Source organism: Acomys minous, assembly GCF_964271855.1.
Source record: "Acomys minous genome assembly, chromosome: 1".
NCBI classification, from domain to species: Eukaryota; Metazoa; Chordata; class Mammalia; order Rodentia; family Muridae; genus Acomys; species Acomys minous.
This window is the reverse complement of record NC_140483.1, coordinates 3,874,233-3,900,770: the sequence shown is the minus strand read 5'-3', so window position 1 is coordinate 3,900,770 and position 26,538 is coordinate 3,874,233. Positions and strand designations below refer to the sequence as shown.

General features: G+C 42.9%; 1 long non-coding RNA gene across 1 annotated transcript; it reads right to left on the bottom strand.

Annotated features, from left to right (window-relative positions):
- LOC311601359 lies at positions 1 to 25,012 on the bottom strand. Its single transcript, XR_014780547.1, has 3 exons — positions 20,894 to 25,012; positions 16,010 to 16,130; positions 1 to 116 (listed from the first exon to the last, which is right to left on the bottom strand). It is a non-coding gene; the product is annotated as an uncharacterized lncRNA (long non-coding RNA).
- Positions 25,013 to 26,538: the final 1,526 nt, after the last annotated feature.

Below are 26,538 nucleotides of genomic sequence, written 5' to 3'. Positions count from 1 at the left end.
AAAGCTACAGTAGAGTTCAAGTTCAAGGAGGACTTCCTGGCAGAGCAGAGGACTGATGCAGATGCTGAATCAGCCAGGTGTGGTGGCACAGAGGCTGAGCTGCAGAGGCTCTGGACCTACAGAGGCAAAGTAGAGGACCAGATAGTAATTTGAGTGGGCTGCATCAAACAATGGGGGCTAAGCTGAGCTGAAGCCTCGGGAACGAACAGGAGCCTTCTGCTCATCCCTACATATGCACACAGACACACAGACACACACGCACAGAGACCCACGCACCCCCGCCCCTGTCCTGCCCCACACCAGGTGGTCAGTGACAGTCTGCAGAACCACCACTCTCATGGTATGAGGTGTCTTCCTTCTCATGGGGCAACCCCAGAGCATACGGAACCCCTCAGTGATCTGCTGCTTGATAGGGTCTTTAACCTATATTCTGATTTGGTTTTAATTTACCCATCTCTTCAAGTGTTCCAAGTCTACTTTAATACATTTATAATTGGTCTTTACTTTTATGTATCAGTTATTTATTTGTCTGTGCTCATGAGTAGCATGGAACAGGTGGTGGTGTCTCTATGTACAGTAAGATGTAAAATCCCCCTGCCTCCACATCTGCACTCAAAATGGAATCAAATGCTATTCACAAAATGGAGTCTACCAGAGCTGGGCGGTGGTGGCACACGCCTTTAATCCCAGCACTTGGGAGGCAGAGGCAGGTGGATCGCTGTGCGTTCAAGGCCACCCAAGAGGTGGAGATCAAGCTTGGTGTTACGGTGCTTGCCCAGCACGCACAAGGCCCTAGGTTCAGTCCTTAGTCACCAGCCACACACGATGACTAGTCCAACGTGACGTGCTTTCCCAGGGGAGTCCTGGCCCTGTTTCCTTGTTCTGGTAGCAGCAGCGACTCCAGGAAGCCCATTCCTTCAGCTCCTGCTCCCACCCCGCATCCAGGTCAGACACTTCCCTCCCTTACTAAGTGAGCACTGCTCCCTCAGAGGAGGGGACAGCTACTCATCTACTCCACTGAGCCACCTCCCACCCCTGAGCGCACAGCAGGCTCCACCGGTTTCTCAGAGTCCGGGCCTCTTTGGATAGCTGTGTCTCGCCTTAGATCTCTCTAGTTGATGTTGGAAGTAGAGCCCAAATTGGCCAGAGCCAGACTTGTCTGGCTTTCTCGTCCTCACTTGTGTACTCTCCACTGCTCACTCTTGTGGAAGGCAAAAGTGAGATGCCGATGATGGTTGCTTTTGAGGAAATTCATATCGGCTTTTCATATTTTTTTAATGTGTCTCTCCATCAATATGCTATTAATAATTAAAACAGCAATAACCCATAAATATCTATAATTGCTACCTTACAAGATTGCAGAGATGTCTAAAGATAATATGTATCAAGTCCCTGACACATCAGTGATATTTATGAAAGAGTAATTATTATTGATGTTATGAATTTGCTCCAACTTGGGTCAGACAGCTCGGAGTTGAAGCTGTAGCCCTGAGTGTGCAAGACTGAGTAAGTCAGGTAAAATATAACCCTTCCGTCTCCTCATCTCCAAATGGCAGGAGGCAGCTCCAACCTCACGTTGCTGTGACGATCTGCTGTGATAATGCTGAGAACTATCACTTAGCACTGTGCTCATCGTAACATGTAATGACTAGGCTGCAGTGTTGTGCTATTGATATCTAGATGTCTTTATCGTCGTGCTGGTTCTGGATGTCACACACTGTCTCCTTGCTAAGGTTCTACACATCCTCTCCTCCCTTTTGAGATATGTACATTTTTAAATTACAAAGTCTATTTGGAAGAACCCCTTGGAGTCCTTCCCTCTGGTCCTTGGCACACTGATTTGGTTGCTGAGTTCTCTCAGTCATGGTCTTTGCTTTTGTTCTCGTTCAGGCCTTTTTTGCTGCAAACCCGTGTCTCAGATGCAGCACGGTCAGTGCCGTGGAAGCTCTTTTCAGTAGCAGCCATGCCCCTGATGACGGCCACACTGCTGAGTCACGTCTGCAGCTGTTTTCTCCAGTCCACTTGCCTGCTCTGGAGCCAGCATTTAGTGTTAGTGGCCACCACCCTCCTTCACGTTTTCTCAACAGCATCCTTCCAGAGTACTTGGCATCCGCTCACTTGTAACCTGTCTTGTCCCTGTCTGCTGCCTAAGGGTCCTTTCTTCTGCTTGTGTGCCTTCTTTTCTCTGTAGTCTCTCTCCCTCCCCCGCCTCTCTCTTTAAAGCTGTAATAACAGGTTCTTAATTTTGTGCTATTTCTCACAATCTAGTTTCTAAAATATACTAAATATCTTGGCCAGTAGAAATATCTAAGTATATTATTTATATACAAATATACAATGATTATGGTTTGGGAGTCTTTGTTTTTGTTTTTTCAAAACAGGGTTTATCTGTGTAGCTTTGGCTGTCCTGGACTCACTTTGTAGACAAGGCTGGCCTCGAACTCACAGAGATCCACCTGCCTCTGCCTCCCTGAGTGCTGGGATTACAGGAGTGCCCCATCATGCCCGGCTCAATGATCATGTTTTTATAGCTTATAATTTGATGCCTTTGGCGCCCCCCTCTCATTTGCCTTGGTTTTATTGTTGCTTAGAAACAGGAACTCAATTTGTATCTTGACTTTGAACTTGTGATCTCTCTGCCTCAGCCTTCTGGCTACTGGGATTACCACTATACACCACTATGTTCAGTTTAGTTGAGTTTTCAGATGTTATATTTACTTCAGACATGGCAGGAGATACTTGCTCACTAGCTTATGCCGATGCACAAAAACATAAAGGTGTTGATGCATCTGATTTATAAACCATGTGGGCTTATGATGATCAGAACTACACACTCAAAAGTAAAAAGAAATGAAAGAACTTGCAGCTTCCTGGTCCCATGCTCATGGGTTTTATGTGGCAGTGCAGGGGCTATGGGCCGTGCGTAAGGAGCAGAGCGCTTGCCTGGCACGCGTGACGTTCTAGGTTTGATCCCCAGCACCACACGCCACACCAAACACTGTAAATGCATAGGTGAAACATACAGGGAAATACAGGTGACCTTGGGTTTGGGAAAGAATTTCTAGGCACCCTGGTTTTGGTGGTGCACGCTGGTAGGATTTGCTGAAGGAGGCAGAGGCAGGAGGATTATGGGTTTGAGGCCAGCCTGGGCTATACATTTTTTAAAAAAGAATTTTTAGGCACAACATCAAAGCCATAATTCATGAAAAAGTATTTGACAAGATAAGGTGTATTAAAGTTAAAAATGTCTGTTTTCATCTAGATATTATAAAGTAAGAAGACACTTGCAGGAAATATCTGTAGAAGACATTGTGACAAATGCATTCAAAGCATAAAAAGAATCTTCCAATAAGAATGCACCAGACTGATTAACAAAAGAGTAGATGAGGTCTTCGGATGTAAAGGACATGGGCCATACTCAAAGCGAGCACTAGCAGTGTTAACCACCACTGTTGCAGCCACCATGGCTTGTGCAACTATGGCAAATATTGTGGCTACCATGGGAAACACCATACCCCAAATACATGAGTTCCAGTTTCACTAGCTATTACAATGGAAATGACATTTACCTTTAGTAGGCTTTAGTTAATATCCACCCCCGCCCCCAGTTTTTCTGTGAAGCTATTGATAGTAAGTATAAAAGATTACACATTAATTTGGTTATTTATACACAGTATCATCTTGTAAAAAATAATGCTATTAAATAATAATGATCAAGTAAATGATAAGTAAGTGATAAGGAGAAAAAAGAGAAGACCCAGTGCCAACCTTATGTAAGAGGAGGTCCACACACAGAGCGTGCACACAAAGCCACGCTCAGCACTGTAATTATCAGGCAGCTGGAAGACCACTCACTGTCGCTCCAGTTTCAGAGTGGCCATTATCCCACCCACTGACGCCACCACCACACGAGTGTGTGTAGTGAAAGGCACTCCTGGCTGGAAGGACTTCGAAGACAGTTTGTCCATTTCTTGTGAAACAAAACACAACTTTACCATAAATTCAGTAAATAAACTTCTTGGCATTAGCTAAAGTAATCCAAGGCTTATACCTTTACAACACCACACATGCATATTAACAGCAGCCTCATTCATCATTGCTAGAGCTTGGAATCAACCAAGATCTCCTTCAATATGTAAATAAATAAACTGTGATATATTTAGACAATAGACTTTTATACAGCACTAAAAAGGAATGAGTTATTAGGCCATAAAGAAATATGGTGGGAGTGGGATTTAAAGCCATATTAGTACGTTTTGTAAAGAAAATCTGAACACTGTAGATTCTAACTTTACAACATTTTAGAAAAGATAAAACTATAAAGACAGAGAAAAAAATCAGTAGTGTAACTTCAGACTCTGAGATCCTGATGTTCACGTCTAAGGGTCTTTTTAACGCAAATTCCAGGCCCTTGACCTGTTTGGTTTGAGAGTTTTTATTTAGTAATGCTTTCTCAAAAGTTGAAGGTGGGCGTGGTGGGGCACACCTTTAATCCCAGCACTCGGGAGGCAGAGGCAGGCAGATGTCTGTGAGTTCGAGGCGAGCCTGGTCTACAAAGCGAATCCAGGGCAGCCAAGGCTACACAGAGAGACCCTGTCTCGAAAAAACAAACAAAAGTTGAAGGTGTTTTCCAGTAAATCCTACTTTTCCTACGAACACACCATAGACCCAGATGGTTTTCATTTAGAAAATGCATTGTAGAAATGTATACCACCTGACACACTGCTACCATATATGAACTAGTATATGAGTGTCATATACTACTTGTCATAACAAATAGTCACAAAAACAGATGTATTTAGAGACATGTTTGGGATTCCACATTAGACCAGACGTAACTTGATATGAGGACCACAAAAAAATAAACTGTCAACAGTAAGAGGTTCCTGACCACAGTACCCCAAAATTAATTGAAAACCCAAACCACAATGAGCTGAGGCGTTCTTAAAGCACTTGCTTCTGTGGCCTCATGGGTCTCCACTGCATCCTGTGTTCCGAACCCACAGTGTGTACACCCCGCAGGGTGCATGCAGCACCTGTGTAACCCCTATGACTGCCACCTGAAACACCTGGCTCAGATCTGACACTAACTGTATGTGTTTTTATTCCAAATACAAAGTGTCTGCTCTTATAGAAATAATGGTTTAATTATAGAAAACAAGCACTGTTAGTATTTTCTACTTTTATTTGTTAGAATGTATCAAATTAGTTTATTCTTGTATTGCATTAGAATGCTTGATTTATAAAGAAAAAAATATCTGGAGTTGCTGACTTGAATTTCATTTTGAATTCAATTTGAATGAATTCAATTTGAATTTTGGCTCTGGATTAGAACAGAATTTCTAACAATTTCTGAAATGGCCTTAAACACATTTCTGCCATCTTGTATTATGAATTTATGTAAAAAAAAGTATTCTCTGCATTGAAGGCATAAAACCAAATATTAGTCAACTCTGAAAAACTGAAGATCCTTTGTGTCTGTATAGTTTAAAATATTTGGGCAAAATGTAATTCTTGATGTAAAAGAAGCACAGTTGGCGTAACAGTTGCAGCTAAGCTTACCTCCTACTTTGGCCACCTCCCCACCATATTCTGAACCACCAAGGGGTTAAGTCATTGATTAGTTTAGCACCCTTGTAATTTAGCTTTTGTCTCTGGAAATGGCAATCTAATGAGGTGGGCTGCACTGATGCCTTAGGCTTGTCTTTTTGGTTTTTTGAGACAGGGTCTCTCTGTGTAGTCTTGGCTGTCCTGGACTCACTTTGTAGACCAGGCTGGCCCCGAACTCACAGTGATCCGCCTGTCTCTGCCTCCCAGAGAGTTGGGATTAAAGGCGTGCACCACCATACCAGGCTCCTTCGGCTTGTCTTAATCCAATCAAGCTGACAAATCAAAGTAATCATCCTACTAAGCATCCTTCAAAGAGAAAGGACATAAGAGTGTGGAGAACCTAAGCCACTATGCTATACTTTGCTGGGGTGGGGATGAGGGTGGAATGTTAAAGAGTGTAGCGCACTGTCTTGGAAAATACTCTCAACTGTTCAACACAGAGTTACCACGTGTCCCACAATTTCAGTCCTAGGTAAACATTTAAAAGTATTGAAGACATAAGCCCTCAAAAAGCTAGTTCACTCATGTCCACAGCAATGTTTTCATAACAGCTACAAGGTAAAAACAAGCCAAACATCTACCAGTAATGAACTGATTAACACAATGTGGTATCTCCAGACAACAGAGTATTTAGCAATACAAATGATAATATTCCAAATATAAAAGACTGTAAATTCTATGATTCAATTTCTTGACATGTCTAGAATAGGTAAGTCTTTAGAGACAGGAACTTCTCTAGCGTTAGGGAATTCAAGGAAAGACAGTGAATGATGACTAATGTTTTTGTTGGGTTGGTAAAAATACTTTAAAAGTGATTGTGGTGATAGTTTTATAAGTCTACAAATGTACTAAAAAGCATGTTTTATATACTTTAAATGAGGGAATCATGTGCTATGTGACTCACACCCCAAAGTGACTGAAATACACACTGTATATACATCTATGGATATATAGTTCTTTATGTATTACAATATACTTAATTATGTCATGATAAATATTTATTGGTATAGCTGCATGATAATATATATATGTGTGTGTGTATATATACACATGCATATGTGTATGTATGTACGTACACATACATACATACATATATACATACATACATACATACATACATACATACATACCATACACACATATATATCTTTCAGGACTGGGTCTTTTCTCCTTTTTCATCAGCTGATCACTCACTGTTCTTTACTATTTAGAAATCTGATGGTGCCAGGCATGGTGGCATATGCCTTTAATCTCAGCACTTTATGGGTTCAAGGCCAGCTAGAGTCCAGGACATACAGGGCTACTACTCAGAGAAACTCTGTGTCAAAACAAGCCAAACCAACCAACCAAACAAACAAACAAAAAAAAAAAAAAGAAAGAAAGAAAGAAAGAAAGATGATAGTCTATCTATTTTTTCTCTCCTCTTTTCCTCCTTTTTCATTGAGACAGGGTCTTCCTTAGCCTGGAACTCCCTGTGTAGCCCAGGCTAGCCTTGAACTCTCAGTATGCCTCCTGCTTCACTCCACCCCCACTGTGCTAGAAGTAGATTCATGTGCTATGATACCCAGATATCTGATGGGATTTCTGTAGCAACACAAAGTGTTTAATGCATCTAGAGAAACATGTGTTACAACTTGTCTAGTTGATGAGAAGCATATAAAGATGGATATACAGAGATGCCAGGCGTAGTGGCACAGCCTCTAATCCCAGCACTCGGGAGGCAGAGGCAGGTGGATCGCAGTGAGTTCAAGGCCAGCCTGGTCTACAAAGAGAGACCAGGAGAGCCAAGGCTACACAGAGAAACCTTGTCTTGAAAAACCAAACAACTAAACAAACAAACAAACAAAAAAGATGGATACAGAGAGATTCTATTTGGAGACAGGAAGACTGGGTTTTAAAGAACAGATGCTGATCAATCCATACATTAAAACTATCATTTGAATAAAAAACACACATACTACAGTAACCTATAGAATATCATAGCTTTAGCAACACAATCTATGGGTGACTAGGGGTGCACTGACTACCCAGCATCAAGAGCATCGTGCTGCATGCCACTTGTCTAGGAAAAAGACTCAGAACTGGAAGCCGTCCCCGCCTACGGCACATTCCTCTGTTGTGGATATAAAGGGCTTCCTCCAGCATTCCAGTGGAGCCTCAAGTTTCTTGTGCTCCAAGCACAGAATTCACACCTGGACATAAGCAGCGTGAGACCATAGTGAAGGTTCACTCTGAGCATCACGTAAGCAGAAGCAAAACAAACCATCCAGTGTACAGGGCAGGGCAAGTCAAGTGGCAAGGGCGTGGTCTTCAGCTGACATCTGCCTGTTATGTCTTGCACTACCATTTCTCTTCCTGTTGTGTAGTTTTGGACAATCTAGAGTTGTCTCCTGGAGTTGGCACAAGCTCTGTTAGAAAATGTCCTTATTAGCCAGGCAGAGGGGGCGCACACCTTTAATTCCAGCACTTAAGAGGCAGAGGCAGGTGGATCCATGAATTTGAGGCCAGCCTGGTCTACAGAGTGAGGACCAGGATGCCATAGTTATATAGAGAAACTCTGTCTCGAAAACTCAGAAGAAAAAAAAAAAAAGAAAGAAAGAAAAGAAAATGTCCTTACACACAATCCAGTAGGTGACAACTATTGCATTAGATGCAAGAACATGTGTAAATGTGCAGTTTCCCGTAAAGCTGAGCTTGCTAAGGGAAAGGGCGGCCATGTCATGCTGCTGTTCCTCAGGTTGGGGCTTCATAGGAGCTGGCCAGAGCTAACCAATCTGAGCCCTGTCCTATGGCTGCCTTCATACCCAGGCAGATACCTTTCTATTTATCTTCATCAGTATTCCTGCCATTTTAATCCTAATGTGTTTTTTAACCACAGCAACTGCTGCAACACTAAAATTTCTAATCCAAATCATCATAATTTGGGGGTGTCAAAAAGACATTAAATTTGACTTGAGACCTATGGAGTGAAAAGTTGGTCAGAGAGCTATAAACGAAAACCCAAGAGAAAGACTGAGCCTGGAGGCCATGTTATAATGTGTAAGGCACCTGTGTCACACTGTGAGACGTTCTCAGTTTGGCCCAAGAGCTTCATGGTGGCATAACAGCTCTGTTGGCAAGGTACAACGTAAGGAGCAAAGAGAGGGTGCCACTCTGAGGGGGGCAAGGAGAGTGATTAAAGTGGCAAGAGAGGCAGAGGAAATGGAAGGTAGAAGAAAAGAAAGCAGGGCTCAAAGCAGCAGACATCAGGGAGTGAGGGCGGGAAGAGAAGGAAGCTGTGCTCAGAGGCTAGTGATAGAGCCGGGTCTCAGCATCAGTGCAGGTATGGGGCAACCACCTCCCAGATGAATTTGAGAATGGGGTGCTAGTGTGAGTGCGACACACCCCTAAATCTGCTTCCTTGGCTTCTAGACATTGAGGCAGTATTTAGGGTTTTTTTTGTTGTTGTTGTTGTTATTGGTTTGTTTGCTCATTTTTACTACATCAGATTCCCAGGAAGGAAAGCAGGATTTAATCTACCTTTAAAGAGTGGAGAAGCTGGCTGGGCATGATGGTACATACCTTTAATCCCAGCACTTGGGAGGCAGAGGCAGGTGGACCAATGTGGGTTCTAGGTGAGCCTGGTCTACAAAGCAAGTCCATGACAGCCAAGGGTACACAGAAAAAAAAAAGAAAAGAAGAAGAAGAAGAAGAAGAAGAAGAAGAAGAAGAAGGAAAGAAAAAGCAAAAAATTAAAAAAAAAATTGGAGAAGTGCTAAATAAATAAATAAATAAACAGTGGAGCAGCTGGGCACAGTGACACCCACCTGTAATTCCACAACTAGGGAGGCAGAGGCAGGAGGACTGTGTATGGGGAGCTTGATCTGCATAGTGAGAGCCTTTTAGAGATCCACCTGTCTCTGCCTCCCGGGTGCTGGCACTGAAGGTGTGCACCACCACCCAGCTTTATACTAAGTATTATTTTCACAAAGAAAGCATATACACTTTAAAAATTTGTCAGTATGCCGGGCGTGGTGATGCATGCCTTCAATCCCAGCACTTGGGAGGCAGAGGCCAGACTGGTCTACTAAGTGAGTCCAGGACAGCCAGGGCTACACAGAGAAACCCTGTCTTGAACAGCATAAACAACAAATTTTTTTTGTCAGTATATGTTCACTGTGCTGTGTTGGGTTTCATAAAGACAACATCTTTTAAGTATGTTATATATTCCCTTTATACCTCTTAGCCTGACCTTTCTCCTGCCTCCTCTCCCCTCCGTCTTTGTACTTATTGCTCGTCTGCTTGTAATTTATTGGTCAAAAATAAAACAAAACAAAAAACACTGAAAGTTCTTGAAGGCTTATTAGGAACTTTAAATTAAATATAATCAGATAAAAACAAACTACAAGGGGATTACATGTGCCCTTTGATTTTTTTTCCTCAAGACAGGGCTTCTCTTGGTGTGGTGGCACACACCTTTAATCCCAGAACTTGAGAGGCAGAGGCAGGAGGATTGCTGTGAGTTCAAGGCCAGCCTGGTCTACAAAGCAAGTCCAAGACAGCCAAGGCTACAGTGAAACCTTATCTCAAAAAACCAAAATACTACTACTACTACTACTACTACTAATAATAATAATAATAATAATAGTAAAATTAAAAAAAAAAGACAGGGCTTCTCTGTGTAGCCCTGGCTGTCCTGGTACTCACTCAGTAGACCAGGGTAGCCTCATCCTCAGTGATCTGCCTCCTCTGCCTCCCAAGTGCTGCATGTGAAGGTGTGAGCCACCATGCCTGCCCATCTTTTGAGTTTATAATAGCATTATTTAGCCTTGTTTGCTTTGCTCATAACTCTAGCCTGCTACCTCTTAAGCCACACATTAGGTCTATGGCATGTAAAAGAATCCATAGCAACTGAAGAGTTAGGTGAGTTGTTGTTAGGCTTACTAAGAAAGCGGGCTGTCTTAAAAGGGTGTTAAAATGATCACAAACACTGATAAGCCTAAGTAAGCAATAATTTCCTTAACTTCCTCAGGCCATGAGTTTTGAAGGATGACAGAAGCAGTTGGTTTGAAGCCTACTTCTCACACCAACACAATGTAGTCAAGTCGCTCACAGAAGCCACTGAAGCACTCTCCAGTGGGAGGAACGGCACTTAGAGTGATCCAGGTCAAAGAGTTTCTTGGCCTCGTTTCCAGTGAATCTGCTCGGGTTAGGTGTACGGTCAAGCTATCAAGACTGTTTCCTTCTGGCACACACCGATCTGAGGTGGTTTAATGGCCCTTGCCCAAGGTAGCAGTTAGACAGCCACAATTATTTCCTTTATAACCTTTGACTCTTAAGCCTGGGCACAGTTTGAGATTTGCCTAGGATCTACTGTTGTGTTTTGATTATCACAACAATCTAGAGCAGCTCTGTGTGGCGGACGCAGGCTTCGCTCTCCTGCCCAGGTCTGGGAAGTGGTTTCTCCCACTTTCATCATGTCCTGCTCGATTTTACCCCCTCCATTTCTATCAAGCCATCTTCTTTGAACTCCACTGCCCCACTCCAGCATGCGCTAGTGTTCTCTCTCGTGGCTAGAAGCTCCTAAGAAACCTAACCAGTCTCATGTCTTACAAACTCCACCACAGCCTGCACGCTATTACTTTTCTACACAGTTGAGGGGGAGGGGATGACAGGAACAGGAGAGGACATCAGGGCGGTGGGACAGACCTGCAGATGGGGCAGCGACTGCATGGTTAACTCTTAGCGCTCTGAAACGCGAGCCTGCAGGATCATTTGCTTGAGGCTAGCACTGGTTCCACCGCAAGATGCTGACAGTCTACCCAAAGTTCCCTGTCATGCTTGCAGTACAGCCGCCCTACCGGCCCCTCAGACCCCAGAGCGTGCCTCTTGCCTACCCCTTCAGGCTGCTCTTGTTCCCATAATTCTGCTCTCCTCTTGTTGAAGAAATGTGTGTTTGCCTCCCTTTGCTTACCTAAGCCAGGTCCTCCTCTGCCATCTGGGTTAGTCCTACCCCACTCGCTAGACCCTGCTATCTCCTCTCTGTCATTACATAACTGTTCATCATTAGTCTAATAGCTAAACCAGGTATCTTGGTTAGAATTTCTATTGCCGTGACACGACACCATAGCCAAAAGCAACTCGGGGAGGAAAGGGTTTATTTCATCATCCAGGGAAGTCAGGGTAGAAATTAAAGGCAGGAGTGTGGAGTGAGGAGTGCTGCTCACAGTCTGCTCAGCCTGCTTTCACAGAGCATCCAGGACTACCAGTCCAGAGGTGACACTACCCACAGTAAGCTGGGCCCTCCCACAACATTCATCAATCAAGAAAATACACCACAGGTCAATGTGGTGGGGCATTTTCTCAATGAAGACTCCTCTTCCCAAATGACTCTAACTTGGTTCAAAGTGACAAGAAACTGGGCAACACACCAGGCCATGAACTCTACATGACTTTTTTGTGTGTGACCTACCAACCCCTCCACCTCCTGTAAACTCTGTAAGAACCATGTATGCTTTTGTTTATCATTGTGGATTTAAGTGCGAGAATGTGCCTGGCATTCAAGGGGCTAAATAAACATCTATGCTGGTTCTAGGTTTTGTTTTGTTTTTTTTTAAAGATTTATTTATTATGTATACAATGTTCTGCCTGCATGTACACCTGCATACCAGAAGAGGCACCAGATCTCATTATATATGGTTGTGAACCACCATGTAGTTGCTGTGGATTGAACTCAGGAACTCTGGATGAGCAGTCAGTGTTCTTAACCCCTGAGCCATCTCTCTAGCCCCAGAGCAGAGTTTTAAAGCCTTTTTTGCTTCTAGTCTATTCACCTTCCAAACCCTAACAGTCACTGCTCCCATGCCAGTCTTTCAGATGTGAATGCCTTCATTGAACACAGCTGGCATCTTCTAGCCTGCTGATCTGTCCCTCTGCATAATCAAGACGGACACTGTTTTACCTGAGAGGAGACAAAGGTTAGCGAGATTAATAATCCATTGGGGTCAAAGGCTCATAGGAGACAGACCCAGGGTTCTTGTTAGCTTTTGACACTGAGCCCAGATAAATCAGCTTATAATGAGAAAAGGGTTGTTTTGCTTTGCATTTCTGAGAATTTCAGTCCATGGTCTTGTTACTGTGGTGAAATCATGACAGAAGGGCATACCCCTGTGACTCAACAGCCTCCTACTAGGCTGCATCACTTCCCCATAATGCTACAGACTAGGACCCTTGCTTTTATCTCATGGAGCTTTGGGCAGTGGTTCTCAACTAAAATAATTTGGTTTCCATAACTAAAGCAACTTGTTTTTCTCGATTTCCACCCTCCCTGTCCTATTGCTGCTCCATCTGCCCCCATAATGGCTTCCCAGGAGAGATGTTTATCAGTTGCTTGACACTCACCTACCACCTGATTTCCTTCCCTAACTACATTTAGAGTCTTACAGTGGCCAGCCACAGGCCAAAAGAGAAAGTTTTAGCTGCTTTCTCACATCACCCTTTCTTCCCTGTTTCTGTCCCAACCTGGATGTGGTTCCTGGACTGCAGAGCCCTTTGCAGGTCTTCTCCTGATGTAAGCCTGTGAGGTCAAGCCTTTTCCCTCCGTCCTGCCTGCTCACTGACCTTACAAGTCCCTGCTTCATTAACAGGAAGAGAAGGTGTAAGCAAAGGCATGTCTCCATCCTTTAAAGCTATGTCAGAGAAGTCACGGCCAACCTTCTGCTTATGGCTCACGGGCAGGGACACTGTCACATGCTGTCACTGCCAAAGAAATGCAGTCTGTTTTTCTCAGCTATGACGTGAAGGATTATTTATATTTTGTATTTATTTCGTAGTTATTCAATGATGATGATGATGATGATGATGACGACGATGATGAGACAAGGATTCATGGCCTCCTGTCCCCCTTTTATGACGAGAAGGGAAGAACAGCTGTTGTTGAAAACAATCAGCATTTGCTAAGCCTACATCAAGGCTCTCTTACTGTTATTGGACTTTTCTGCCTTGTGTAGAAACTTTTCAAAGCTATCTACATTTCAGCTCCACCCACCCCTGGTTAAATCTTCACCACAATGGGGCCTTTTACCACCCTGTCACTTGGAGAAATCAAGCCCCACTTTCCCTTTCTTCTTGTTCCTGACTAGATCTCCGCTTTTCTTCCACAGAGGCTCCTCTGTTCCAGTTTGCTTCTTCCCCTTCTGTGAAATCCAGCTGTAGGCTGGATGTGGTGGAACACACCTTTAATCCAGCTGCAGATGCCAGATGCCCCAGAGCTAGGGGGGTTTCACCAGCCCTCTGCTAGCTTTCTTCCCCCCAACCAGAATGGGGGAAGCAAAGTCCAGATCCATAGCCAACACCTCCTAAGTATGTATTGGCTACTATGTGGAGCACACCTACCTACTATACCACTTGTCTAGACCTCTGGTTGGCCCAGGAGATTCTGTCAATACACATTAGCATATGCAATGGGACTTGTGCACTCCTTCTGCTATGAAAATAGACCCCCCTGACAGATACTTACTGAATGCTTGTGACAAGCTCCATCAAAAAGACTCCCCCTACGTTAGCTATACACAGCTGTCACTTGGTTCCAGTTTGTGAACTGATGACCTTAGACATCCTGGGACCACATGGGAATCTTATTAAATGGAAGGTCCTGGCCCAGGAGATCTGCAGTACAGCCTGAAGTTCTGTATTTCTAAACAAACTCCCCTGGTGACTCCATGATAGAAGAAAAAAAAAATAGCAATTTTTTGGAGATGCTACACCAGCACCTCAGGAAGATACGCCTAAAAACCAAAGATCCATAGCTTGTCCTAGGCCCTCAGAATCAGGACCTTTGGAGTAGGGTCCCAGAATCAGGACTTAAAAAGTGTTCCCAGATAGCCACATAAACACAAAGACTGAGTTCGGAAAGAACTGCATGTGATGCCTATGACATGGCATGGCGAGTTCTGGAAGAACCTTCTAAGATAGAGAAGCTGAAGCGATCAACACTTGATGCAGGAACCTACACTTATAATGAGTCAATTAGAATTGTAATAAGCTTTAAAAATCTGTTAGTTGGGGCTGCATAAAGCCTCAGTGGTTGAGAGTGCCCACTGATCATTTGGTGCTGGGCACCCACACTGGGCGACTGACTAGTACATGTAATTCCAGCCCCTGAATCCTCTGGTCTCTAAGGGTACATGCACACACAAAGCCTGGTGTGGTGGTGTACTCAAGCACCCAGGAAACAGAAGCAAGTGAATCTCTGTAAGTTTCAGGCCAGCCTCGTCTACATAGTGAGATATTTTTCTCAGTGAATAAATAAATACATCTTTAAAACCTCCACACTTGAACCCCATACCTCTCTTTACCCAGAGCTTTAAGTCTTAGCATTTAAAATAGGAGCTGACCCAGCTTCCCAACCCTCCCAAATCCACCTCCTGGCCCAGTCCAGTTGGTAGCTTCTCAACGTCGTTGGGCTACCAGTGGCTGATTAAATAAGTTAGATCTCTACTTTAGTTGATACTTTAAAGAGAAAGTTTGGGTTTTTGTTTTGTTTTTAGACAGGGTTTCTGTTGTTATAAAGAAAAGTCCAATCATTTAATTTTACCAATAAAGACTCACAAGGAAGATATGGGGGTAGAAACATACTAGCTCAGAGAGACAGAGAAAGCACCCAGTTGACCTTCCTACTCTACTGACATCCCAGAAGGAAAAAGCCAAAAGCGTAAAGCTAAAAACTCCAAAAGCCAAAATGCCAGAAAGTTCTTTCTTTTTCTCCACACAGTCTTAAATATGCTTTTCTCTATTTCCCTCCTTTCTGTTTAATCCCTGTCATCTAGATTCTTGCCCTGCCTCTTGACCTAGGGTTAACTTTATTAAATCCTGTGTACAGGAAACTCTCAGATTAAAGGAGTGTGCTAAGGCTGAGTCACACCAAACAAGAAACAGGTTTTTACAGTTCACAATGGGATCAAATATCCTGCAACATTTCCCCCTTTTTGTCTAAGTAAAAGACTTTTTCTCTAACATCAATAAACTATGTACTAACTGGTAAAATATACATTCACAATGTCCAGCCCATATGTGTTTAGCAACTTTGAAGGGAGTACTCTTCTGTCTACCCTATGTTGGTGTGTTCAAAGTTCCATACCTAACTCAATTTCCATCATCTTAAATCCTAAACAACTTAAGCTTAATTGTAACTATTTAGTCTTCAACCCCATCAGAGAATTAAGAAATATAAATGTTATCTGAATAAACAGGAAGTAGAGAACAAGCAACTTCCAAAACTATAGAAACAACAGAGACTGCAAGCTGCCTGGACAGTCACCCAGGATTTCTCTATAATGTTGGCTTATCTTTTCCAGCCTTCTGACTAAGAATAATCTGACAGACTTTTCTATGATGCAGGTAATATGAAGGACTTCCCTACCTTGTCCTTGCAAATCTCGGCAGTCAACTTTCCTGCATCCAGTTTAATCCAGTATTCTGTCTGCAGCAGAAGCAAGGGCAATTCTTGCCCAGTGGCTTGCTTACCACAGTGAGGCCATTTCCTAAAAGAGAAAGCTTGATGCTCATCATCTTCTTCGAAGTCAAAAAGAGGTGTTGCCAGGAGCTGACATGTCTCATTATCAAAAAATTCTTAAATTCATAAAATATCTTTAAATGTCATATTCTGTAGATGTCTGAGGTTTTTAAAGACCATCTACCCATCTCTTGTATATTTGAATTGCTTATTTCTAGCTATATACTGATTAACTTAGAAAACACCTGTGATTAACTAGACTAGTAACTAACAAAACCACAAGTTTGATTGACTATTAGTTTGCATTTCTTAATTATCCTAAACAGCTTGTAATAGTAGCTTTCAAAAGGTCTAGAACTTCATACTGCATTTTAAAGAATTACATAGGTACAATACCTGAAAAAGAGTTGATCACAGTATGCTGTAACCAAAACATAACCTTAATTTTGTATCAATATACAAAAGTCTATAAGAGTAGATTCAATAATACACCCTTTTTTCTTATTGTTCCTATACTATTTCTGTATCTCTCTTTTTGCCTAAACAAAAAGGAAATATTTTAACTCTAATACTATAAAACTACATACAAAAATGAAGCAATTTTTGCTAAGCTTTCCACAATGCCCAGCTTGGTTGTATTTGGCAGTTTTAGGATTAAGTATTTTCTGAGTCCCAAAGTTCTGTAAAATTTTCATGTTATTCTCATATGAACTCAGCAGTTTGAATGTCCTAAGCAGTCTGTAATGGTGCTTATCAGCTTAGAGGCAGAACATAGCAATCAACTCAAAGGTGTCCACTGTTTGTGCAGAACCAGGCATAAGAAACATGGAGTAGTTTTCCCCAGTGGTTGGTGTTATACAATCCAGGTAGAGTCATTGTTAGGGGCCCTGTCATCTTGGAAACCTAAAAAGTTACTATTAGGAGTAGTAAAAAAAATTTAAATGCCATGTTCAGCAGATCTCAGAAAAGTCTTAATAATCTATTAAGAACATTCTAGGCACACAAACTTTGCTCCTTGTTACTTGCTTCAAACTTAAACCTGGAAACATGTACAGAAAGCTAGGTGAAGCTTATTTCTAGAGTTGGTTGATACTCTGTAAGACTACTAGTAGCATGACAAAAAGTTTATATATACATAATAATCTTATATATTTTGAGATAATATTTATACCTTAAAAGAAATTAGAGAGTCAAATGAAAACCAAAAGATTATGAGATCAGTGGCAGTAGAATAGTCCCTTATGTTTTGTTTTTCCCTGTTCCATACCAGGTGGCTCTTATGATATGAGACAGATTTTGGATTTTCCTTTAACAAGCATGCATGGGTTTAAATAAGGAGAGAGCCTCCCTCCAACCCTAAAGGAGGGGATTCCTTTGTTAGATGTTTTGGTTTGGTTTGGGTTTGGGTTTTTCAAGACAGAGTTTCTTGAGACAGGCTGTTCTGGACTTTGTAGACCAGGCTGGCTTCGAACTCACAGTGATCTACCTGCCTCTGCTAGGATTAAAGGTGTGTGCCACCATGCCCTGGGCTTGTTTTTATTCTCCTGAAAAGATAAAAACAAAACCCTGCTCCACCTCCAATTCTGGGGGCTTCCTTTTTTGGTGGATTATATCTTTCCTAGGGCAAATTTATTTATTTTATTTTTGTAATAGAAAAAGTATTATCTTTCAATTGAAATTTAAAAAAAAATCTATTTTGGCTCTTGCTTTCCCTTTCTCTTACCCCTCTCTATTCTCTCTCTTCCTTTTACTGTCCCTGTCTCTCTTTTATCTCTCTGGGGTACCCCTCCCCCATTTCCCTCTCCACCCCCCATGCTCATTTAATAAACTCCTCTACAACATAAAAAAAAAGAGAAAAATTATTTTGAATTTTTCTTTTTTTCTTTTTTTCTTTTCTTTTCTTTTTTTTTCCTTTTTGGTTTTTCAAGACAGGGTAGCCTTGGTTGTCCTGGACTCGCTTTGTAGACCAGGCTGGCCTCGAACTCACAAAGATCTGCCTGCCTCTGCCTCCTGAGTGCTGGGATTAAAGGCATGCGCCACCACACCGGGCATTTGTTTGTTTTTTCAAGGCAGGGTTTCTCTATGTAGCCTTGGCTGTCCTGGAATCACTCCATAGACCAGGCTGGCCTCCAACTCACAGAAATCCACTTTGAATTTCAACCTGGCTTTTTGCAAGTGGCATTTATTTATTTGTTTGATTATTTATTTAGGTTTTTCAAGCCAGGGTTGATCTGTGTAGCCCTGGCTGTCCTGGACTGTTCCGTAGACAAGAGTGCTGGATTAAAGGCATGTGCCACCACACCTGGCTTTTAAGTTTAATCATTGTAGGGGTTTTTTTTGTTTGTTTTTTTCAAGACAGGGTTTCTCTGTGTAACAGACTTGGCTGTCCTGTACTCTTGTAGACCAGGCTGGCCTCAAACTCACAGAGACTTGCCTGCCTCTGCCTCCTAAGTGCTGGGATTAAAGGTGTGAACTATCACCACCCTGTTCACTGTAACCCTAGAACTTAGAAACAACTAACTTATAGAGATCACCTGTCTCTGCTGGGATTAAAGGCACGGGCTACCACGGCCCTGCTCAAATACTTAGCTCCAAATTATTCCAACTCTTACAGATTCAGAAAACAAGTTTGAAATTTATTTACCCTTTGAATTTACTTAAAACATTTTAAATATCATAACTTTTTAATACTAAACAACAAAAATATTCCTTTAAGAGAAAACTCAAAAGCTGATGTTCAACATGGTGTAGGCCATGTGGCAATCTACAGTCTAACATTCTAACATGGAATTCAAACATGTGGTTTAAGAAAACCCATTGTTCATTAAGTGCTAGTGAGCAAGTGTGCCTTCAGTAAATTATCATTAAATTTTTAAAAAAATTTTTTCATGCTTGATTAACCATCTTAGAGGTAGGGCAGTTGGTACCTTTGAAAGACCAACAGCTGTTGCATCCTGTTTAAGGGTAACCTGAACAGTCTGCGACTGTTTTTGATACTTTTTTTCCCCTCAGAAGCATTCTTGATTTTATGGTTTGTTTCTGAAATTGGAGGAATGTTAATCTGTGCCATCACAAATCATGTTCCCATAAATTCATGGCTATATTAGCCACATATGGCTTTAATTTTTCTATTTGTCCTTCTGATCCTATACACTTGACCCATCTTATGCTTTGTTTTACCCAAAATAAGGTTCTAATCTCTAGAAACTAGATATTTACTTCCTGAAGAGGCTAATCTGGGTGCCAAGATTTTGGTGAAATTATTGTTATATCTGGCCAAAATCTTTATTTTGCAGTCTTTCTTGAACTTTTAAAATCTATTAATGCTGTTCCATCCTTGATTACATCCAGGCATTAACTCCTTCAATTGCTCTGTGGTTGAGTTTCTCCTACGATGACAGGGAACTGTTGAATCAAATTTCATGTTGGGGTCTTTGGGGGGGGGCACCTCAGGTGTCTCCTGATGGCCAAGGGTTACCTTGCCTGTCCCTTGTTGATCTGCATTCATTAGTCCAATGCCGGTCTTTGTCACACCTCCTGAGTACTCCAGAAGGCTTGGCCTTCTTTTTGGCTCATCTCTAGAAAAGCCACTGTTTCTAAGAACGCCTTGCCTTTTCAAATGGCCTTGTTTACCACAATTAAAACACCTGCCATTTTTATTTTTCCTAAGGCTTTCAGAAATTATTTCTATCAGATTAGCATTATAAACATGAGTTCCAAATATCAGCTGTATCTCTAATTCATATTTCTCTACTGGTGCTGATTTTGCCTTTAAAGTTCTAATCACTCTTTTGCATTCTGAATTAGCATTTCCAAAAAGCAAAGATTCAATTAGGTTGTTTTAACTTCTGAATTTGATACTGTTCTATTTACAGCTGAAGTCAATCTTTGCAAAAAATCAGTAAAGCCTTCTTTGGGGCCTTATATAATTTTAGTAAATGACTCAGACCTCTCTCCTGATTCTTCAAACCTTATTCCAAGCATTTAAAGCTGCTAGATGACACAGTGCCAAGGTGTGCTCATCAAATTCAGGCTACCTTTGTAAAATCAGCATAAGGACCTTCACCTAGCAACTGATCCCAGGAAAGATCAATACCTTGGCCTGATTCCATTGTTCTATGGCCTTCATTTCCTTTTTCCACCATGATTGCCATTGAAATTGAGGACAAAATTCCAATATTGCTGTTGCTAAATTTTTCTAGTCTTGAGGAACAATCCTGTTCTGAGCTGCCCATCAACTTAGACTCTGCTTTGCAGAGGACGGACGCACATCATAGGAGATGACTGCTTCCTTCAGTCTCCTCAAATCTAATGTGTCTACAGGACTCCATTACATTTCACTGTAACCTTGGGTGTGTCTATCATCTCCTCTATGTCTTGTATAGTAACAGGATAAACTATGGCTCCTTTTCTAACAATCTTAGGCCACTCCGTTTTAGTTTCATTATGCAGTGGAGTGGAAGGCTCTTGTCTAAACGCCTCTGTGTCTGAGTATTTTTCTTATTCTCGCGTCTCAGTCTCTCTAATTTACTTTTAAGGCTTGTATCTTAGCAATGATACAATTTCTTTGAGTGAGTACAGAGAGCCATTATGGATATTAAGAATGAAGTATAAAATACCAAAATGATAATAATCATAATTGGTATTGGAACAATTTCAGCTAAGCTTTTCATTTTCTGCTTTTTTTTTTTTTTGAGCCATCTGGAGGAGTACTATACAGGGTTCTAAAGCCTCCTACCACGGTACCTCCTGTCCTTACCTCCATCTTTGAGGACTTCTCAGGTGACTTACCAAATCTAATGGCTTCTCAGTTTGTCTGTAGCTGGAGTGATCTGCCTGTGGGGTCTTGTCAGTCGCTGGAGTGCCAAAATGCTGTTGTTAGGGTCCAGAGGAAGCCTCACAAATGACTCAGACACTGATCTCAGTTAGATATGGATGATTTATTGAATGCAACAACCCAAGACTGACCATGGCCAATGACAGAGTGGATTTGGGATCCAAACTGTGACACTGTTTCTAAGAGTTAGTCTGTAAAAGCAAAAATCATAATTAGCTCATATGGGGGGCGAGGGGGACAGTAGAACGGGGTAGTCCCCTCTGACTTAAGTTATTTTTGTTAAATAGACAAAGCAGTTCCAGCTGACCTTTAATTCAACTGGTCCCAAGTGGAGTTTACAGTCAGGGCCAGCTGTGCTTATGGTTGGGGAACTTCCAGGAGTAGCAAGGCCACAGCGTATACTGAACATACATATAGATTTTGGTCAACCTGACCTTGCACAGACAGATTTTTTTCTTTTTCTTTTTTGTTTTGTTTTGTTTTTTGAGACAGGATCTCTCTGTGTAGTCTTGGCTGTCCTGGACTCTCTCTGTAGACCAGGCTGGCCTCAAGGTCATAGCAATCTCCCTGCCTCTCCCTCCCGAGTGCTGGTATTAAAGGTGTGCGCCACCACACCCGGCCCATAGAGAGATTTTTTTTTTCTGTATCAGCAGCAAGATGAGATGATGTGGCCTGAAATGAAAATGGCTATAGCTGTACTACCCAAATAGGGCAGGCCTCAACAGTTATAAAAGAAAGAAAATTCCACCCTTACTTTTGTCTCTCTTATTCTCTCTTTCTCTCATGCACTTTCTCTGCCCTTCTGGAGCCCTCCTCCCTTCCCCACTTCCTTGCTCCCACACTAAATCCATACTCATAATGAAGGAAGGAAGAAAGGAAGGAAGGAAGGAAGGAAGGAAAAAGGAAATCCCAATTGTTCAATTTTACCAATAAAGATTCAGGAGCCAGATATGGGAGTGAAAAACCGGCTAGCTCAGAGAGGCAGAGAAAAGGCCTTCCTACTCAGCTCATTTCCCACATAGAAAAAGCCAAAGCCAAAAGCCAAAAGCTTGCTTGCTCAGCTGACAGTCCAGGAGGAAAAAGGCCCGCCAGCTCAACTCCTCAGGAGGAAAAAGCCAAAAGCCACAAGGCCAAAAAGCTCTCTTCTTCTCCACATGTCTTAAATACCCTTCTCTCAATGTCCCTTCTTTCTGTTTAATCCCTGTCAGCTGTTTTATTGCTCTACCTCTTGACCTAGTGTTAACTTTATTAAATCCTGTGTTCAGAAAGCTCTTGGATTAAAGGTGTGCATTGGGGCTGAACCCCACCAAACAAGAAATAGGTTTTTACAGTTCACAACCTCAGGGTTCACAATGGGATCAAATATCCTTCAACAGGTTTCTCTTTGTGTAGCCCTGGCTGTCCTGGAACTCACTCTGTAGACCAGGCTGGCCTTGAGCTCTCAGAGATTTGCCTGCCTCTGCCTCCCAAGTGCTGAGTTTAAAGGTGTGTACCACCACGCCTGGCTGAAGAGAAAGTTTAAGAGAAACAAGGAATATGAAAGCATGTTTCATAAGCTACATCTAGAAGACATTCCAAGACGAAGCCAGGCTGAGCAGGCCATGGGGAACAAGACAGTACGCAGCACCCTCATGGCCTCTGTATCAGCTTCTGCCTCCAGGTTCCTGCCCTGCATGAGTTCCTACCCTCACCTGCTTTTTGGTGATGAACTATATTATATGGAACTGTGAGTAAAATAAACTCTTTCCTTCCCACGTTGCTTTTCATCCTGGCGTTTCATTGCCGCGATAGAACCTTAGGTTTAGACAAGTTATATGCCGTCACCAACCATTGGCCAGGACTGAGACATTTTCTGTGCTTGAGACTTTCAATGCAAAAACTGTAAAACACTGGAGTAAAGTAGGATGTCTTGGTCACCATATGGTCCAATTTCAATACATTCTGTGATGATTTCGTCCCTAAGGTCTGCACACCTGAGTTCCCCATGCATAAATGGCACTACTATATAAGGCAAGCATGGTGGCAGAGGCTGTCATCCTAGTGGAACAGCTGAGGTGTGAGGATGAACAGCTCCAGACCAGCTGGGCACAATGGTGCACACCTGCAACCCTAGCACTCAGGGGGCAGAGGTAAGTAGAAGTCTGTGAGTTCAAGGCCAGCTTGTTCTACATAGGGCAACCCTGTCTCATCCCTACTCTTGTCTAATTAGGATTAGCCTGTGTTCCTTAGTCAGGAACCCATTTCTATCATTAAATGCCACCAAGCCCCACTTGTGATAAAATTGGAGACATAGGGTACTTGTAAATAAAGGGTTCCAGAAGCTGAGCTCACCTAAGCTGAGATGAAGCCTCTGAGGCCTTCTGGGGGCCGGAGTAAGAGGAATAAGGGGTATAAATTGGTTCAAGCCTGTTGCAGTTATTATATCAAACCAGTCAAGGAACTGCTTATGTAAAGGTCTGCTTTGGAAATGCCTGTGGCCAGAGTTCAGGCATATTGCCAAGTTGGAATTTAGGTGACTCTGAGAAAACTCAAGAGAACCCCGGAACTTACTAGAGCCAGCTTTCCCAGGAGCCGGGGAGACTGGCCAAGCCTTGGCTCTAAGCAGGAAGGTGAAGTATTGGGTGCAGGAGCCGACTGACTGGGAGGACCAAGGCACAGGAACCAGCAGATAGAGAGGCAAGATGGGGGAGGAGAACATTTAAAAAAGAGAAAAGACATGAGCCAAAAAGGAAGACGGCATGGAGGAGGAAGCACAGCAGCAAAAGAGGCTAGAGAGGAAGGAGAGAGAACTGAGGCAGGGGGACAAATGGCACATGTTTTAAAATACCTCAATAAAACCCAATGTTTTATATGCTAACATACATTTTTTTAATTAAAAAAAAATTTCCAGCCAGGTGTAGTGAGGTACTCCTGACCCCAGCACTCAGGGAGGCAGAGGCAGGTGGATCATTGTGAGTTTGAGGCCAGTCTGGTCTACAAAGCAAGTCTAGGGCAGCCAGGACTACATGAGAAACACTGTCTCAAAAAACGAAAAATAAATACATAAATCTATTTCTCATTCCCACCCAACAGTGCTGCTCAACCTTCCTAATTCTAGTTTCTCATGTACTGGCGACCCCATCCCCCACCATAAAATTATTTTGTTGCTACTTCAAAGCTGTAATTTTGCTATTGTTATAAGTTGCAACGTGAAGACCTGATATGGGAACCCCTTTGCAGGTCAGGACCCACAGGTGTGAACCGCTGCCATCCAAGTTACCAAAGTAGCTGGAAAAACAACAACAATGAAAAATGTAGGTGCTGTGGAACCCTCATGGAGAACCTTCAGTTAGAGGCTTTTCCCCATGTAGTCAGGAGACTACTAAAGCAGGGAGTATGGAAAGGGTGCCGTTGACTTTAGTTGAACCATATGGAGTGGGTGTGACTCACAGACAAGGGAAGAGAAACCCATGAGCTTCCAGATGCAGAATCCCAAGCCACACCCAGTCCTTCCATCCTCCACTAAGGTGAGTACAATGGAGAACAGAGCTGAAGGCCAGCAGGAGAAAAGAATGAAGAGGTAGGCTGGAGAGATGTGCGAGGGGCGACGTGTTTGTTGTACAAGCATAAGGATTTGAGTTCAGATCTCAGGCATCACATAAAAAGCTGCGTGTGGTGGGACACGGGTGTATCCCAGGGCTCAGTGGCCAGCCAATCTAGTCAAAAAGGTAACCTTCAGGTTCAGTGAGAGGTCCTGTCTCTTAAGAAATACACCTTGCTGTCACTCTCTGGCCTCCATAGTGCCCATACAGAGCCACACTCCACATACATGTGCTTGTTATCCTAGGGCTAAAAGGTGGAGGTAGGAAGATACCTGGGCTTGTTAACCAGCCCAGCCTTATTGACCAGTCCTATCCTAGAGACAACACCAGATGTTGTTATCCTCTGAACACACACACACACACACACACACACACACACACACACACACACACATGAGAGGGGGGGAGGGAGAGGGAGAGGAGAGACAGTATAGACACACACACACACACACACACATGAGGGGGGGGAGGGAGAGGAGAGACACTACAGACACAGACACACATACACACACACAAACACACACACACATGAGAGAGAGAGAGAGAGAGAGAGAGAGAGAGAGAGAGAGAGACACTACAGACACATACACATACATGGGAGAGGAGAGACACTACAGATACACACACACACACACACACACACACACACACACACACACACACAGCAGGGGAAGTGGTGCACTTGTGGTCAGGAGCACATTCTTGGAAGCAGGGAACTGAGAACTCTTGCATTGCTAAGTGACCCAGGGTAAATTGCTGTATGGATTGTTAATTCAGAACATGGTTCTTCTGGCAAGAGATCACATCCAAAGATCTTCCAGGCTAGGTCAGTGTGATCTGGCTGGAATACAAACACGCCTTTAATCCAGGAGACAGGCAAACAGATTTAAATTCAAGACCAGCCTGGTATAGAGCAAGTATCAGGTAAAGAAAAGCTTAGGTCCAGGAGTGGTGATACATGCTTTTAATCCCAAACAAAAGTAAAGTTAATTTGTATAAGGAAGCACCCATGTTTAAAAGTGATGTCTAATTGAGTGGCAGAAAAGGGGACAAATTAGAGAAGATCTGACAGAATAGGATACACTCAACTGTCACAAGAAGAGAGAGGAAAAGGAAGCTACTTAAGAGGCAGTTTTAGCTGGGCGTGGTGGCACACGCCTATAATCCCAGCAGTAGGGAGGCAGAGGCAGGTGGATCGCTGTGAGTTCGAGGCTAGCCTGGTCTACAAAGGGAGTCGAGGACAGCCAAGGCTACACAGAGAAACCCTGTCTCGAAAACAAACAAACAAAAGAGGCAGTTTTACCAGGACAGTAATAAGAGAGATGAGTTGCAGAGAGAAAGCGAGAACCCAGACTGAACGAGTCAGAAAATGAGAAGAAGCCAGAAGATCAGAGCCGACTGATGAGTTAGTTTGAGGCCAAGCAGAGCAATTCTGGGTTGAGAGAAGCCAGATTGAACAAGCCAGCTGGGGAAGGGATTTGAGCCAGAACAGCTGAGTTGAACCATCCAGCCCAGAGTTCAGAAAGAACAAGTAAGGGTGAGCTCACTAAGCAGTAAGTAAGTCCAGAGGCTGAGAACATTCTAGGCCTAGGTTAGATTATACAGAGGCTAGAAGCTTCCAGGACTAGGCCTAGGGACAGCAGAAGGAGACAGCCTGCCAGACAACAATTGAGCCAGGAGAATAAAAGTTACTTTTACAAGTTGCTTTATCTCCGCATTTGTAAAAAGTGTGTAACAATAAAGCTAAAAACGTGGTTATGAGGCTTAGAAGAATGAGTGCAGCGTGGTAACCCATACCTGTGACCCCAGGCATACTTAACAGAGGTTGGAAGATTGTGATTTCGAGCCCAGACTGCGCTACACAGTGAGAAGTTACCTCAACAAAAATAAGTAACTAAGGAAACAAATGTTGAAAGACTGAGGGCCCAGTGAAATGGCTCAGTAGATAAAGGTGTTTGCTGGGCAAGCCAGAGTTTGATTCCTGGAACCTTCTTATGTGAAAGAAAAGAACCAGCTGC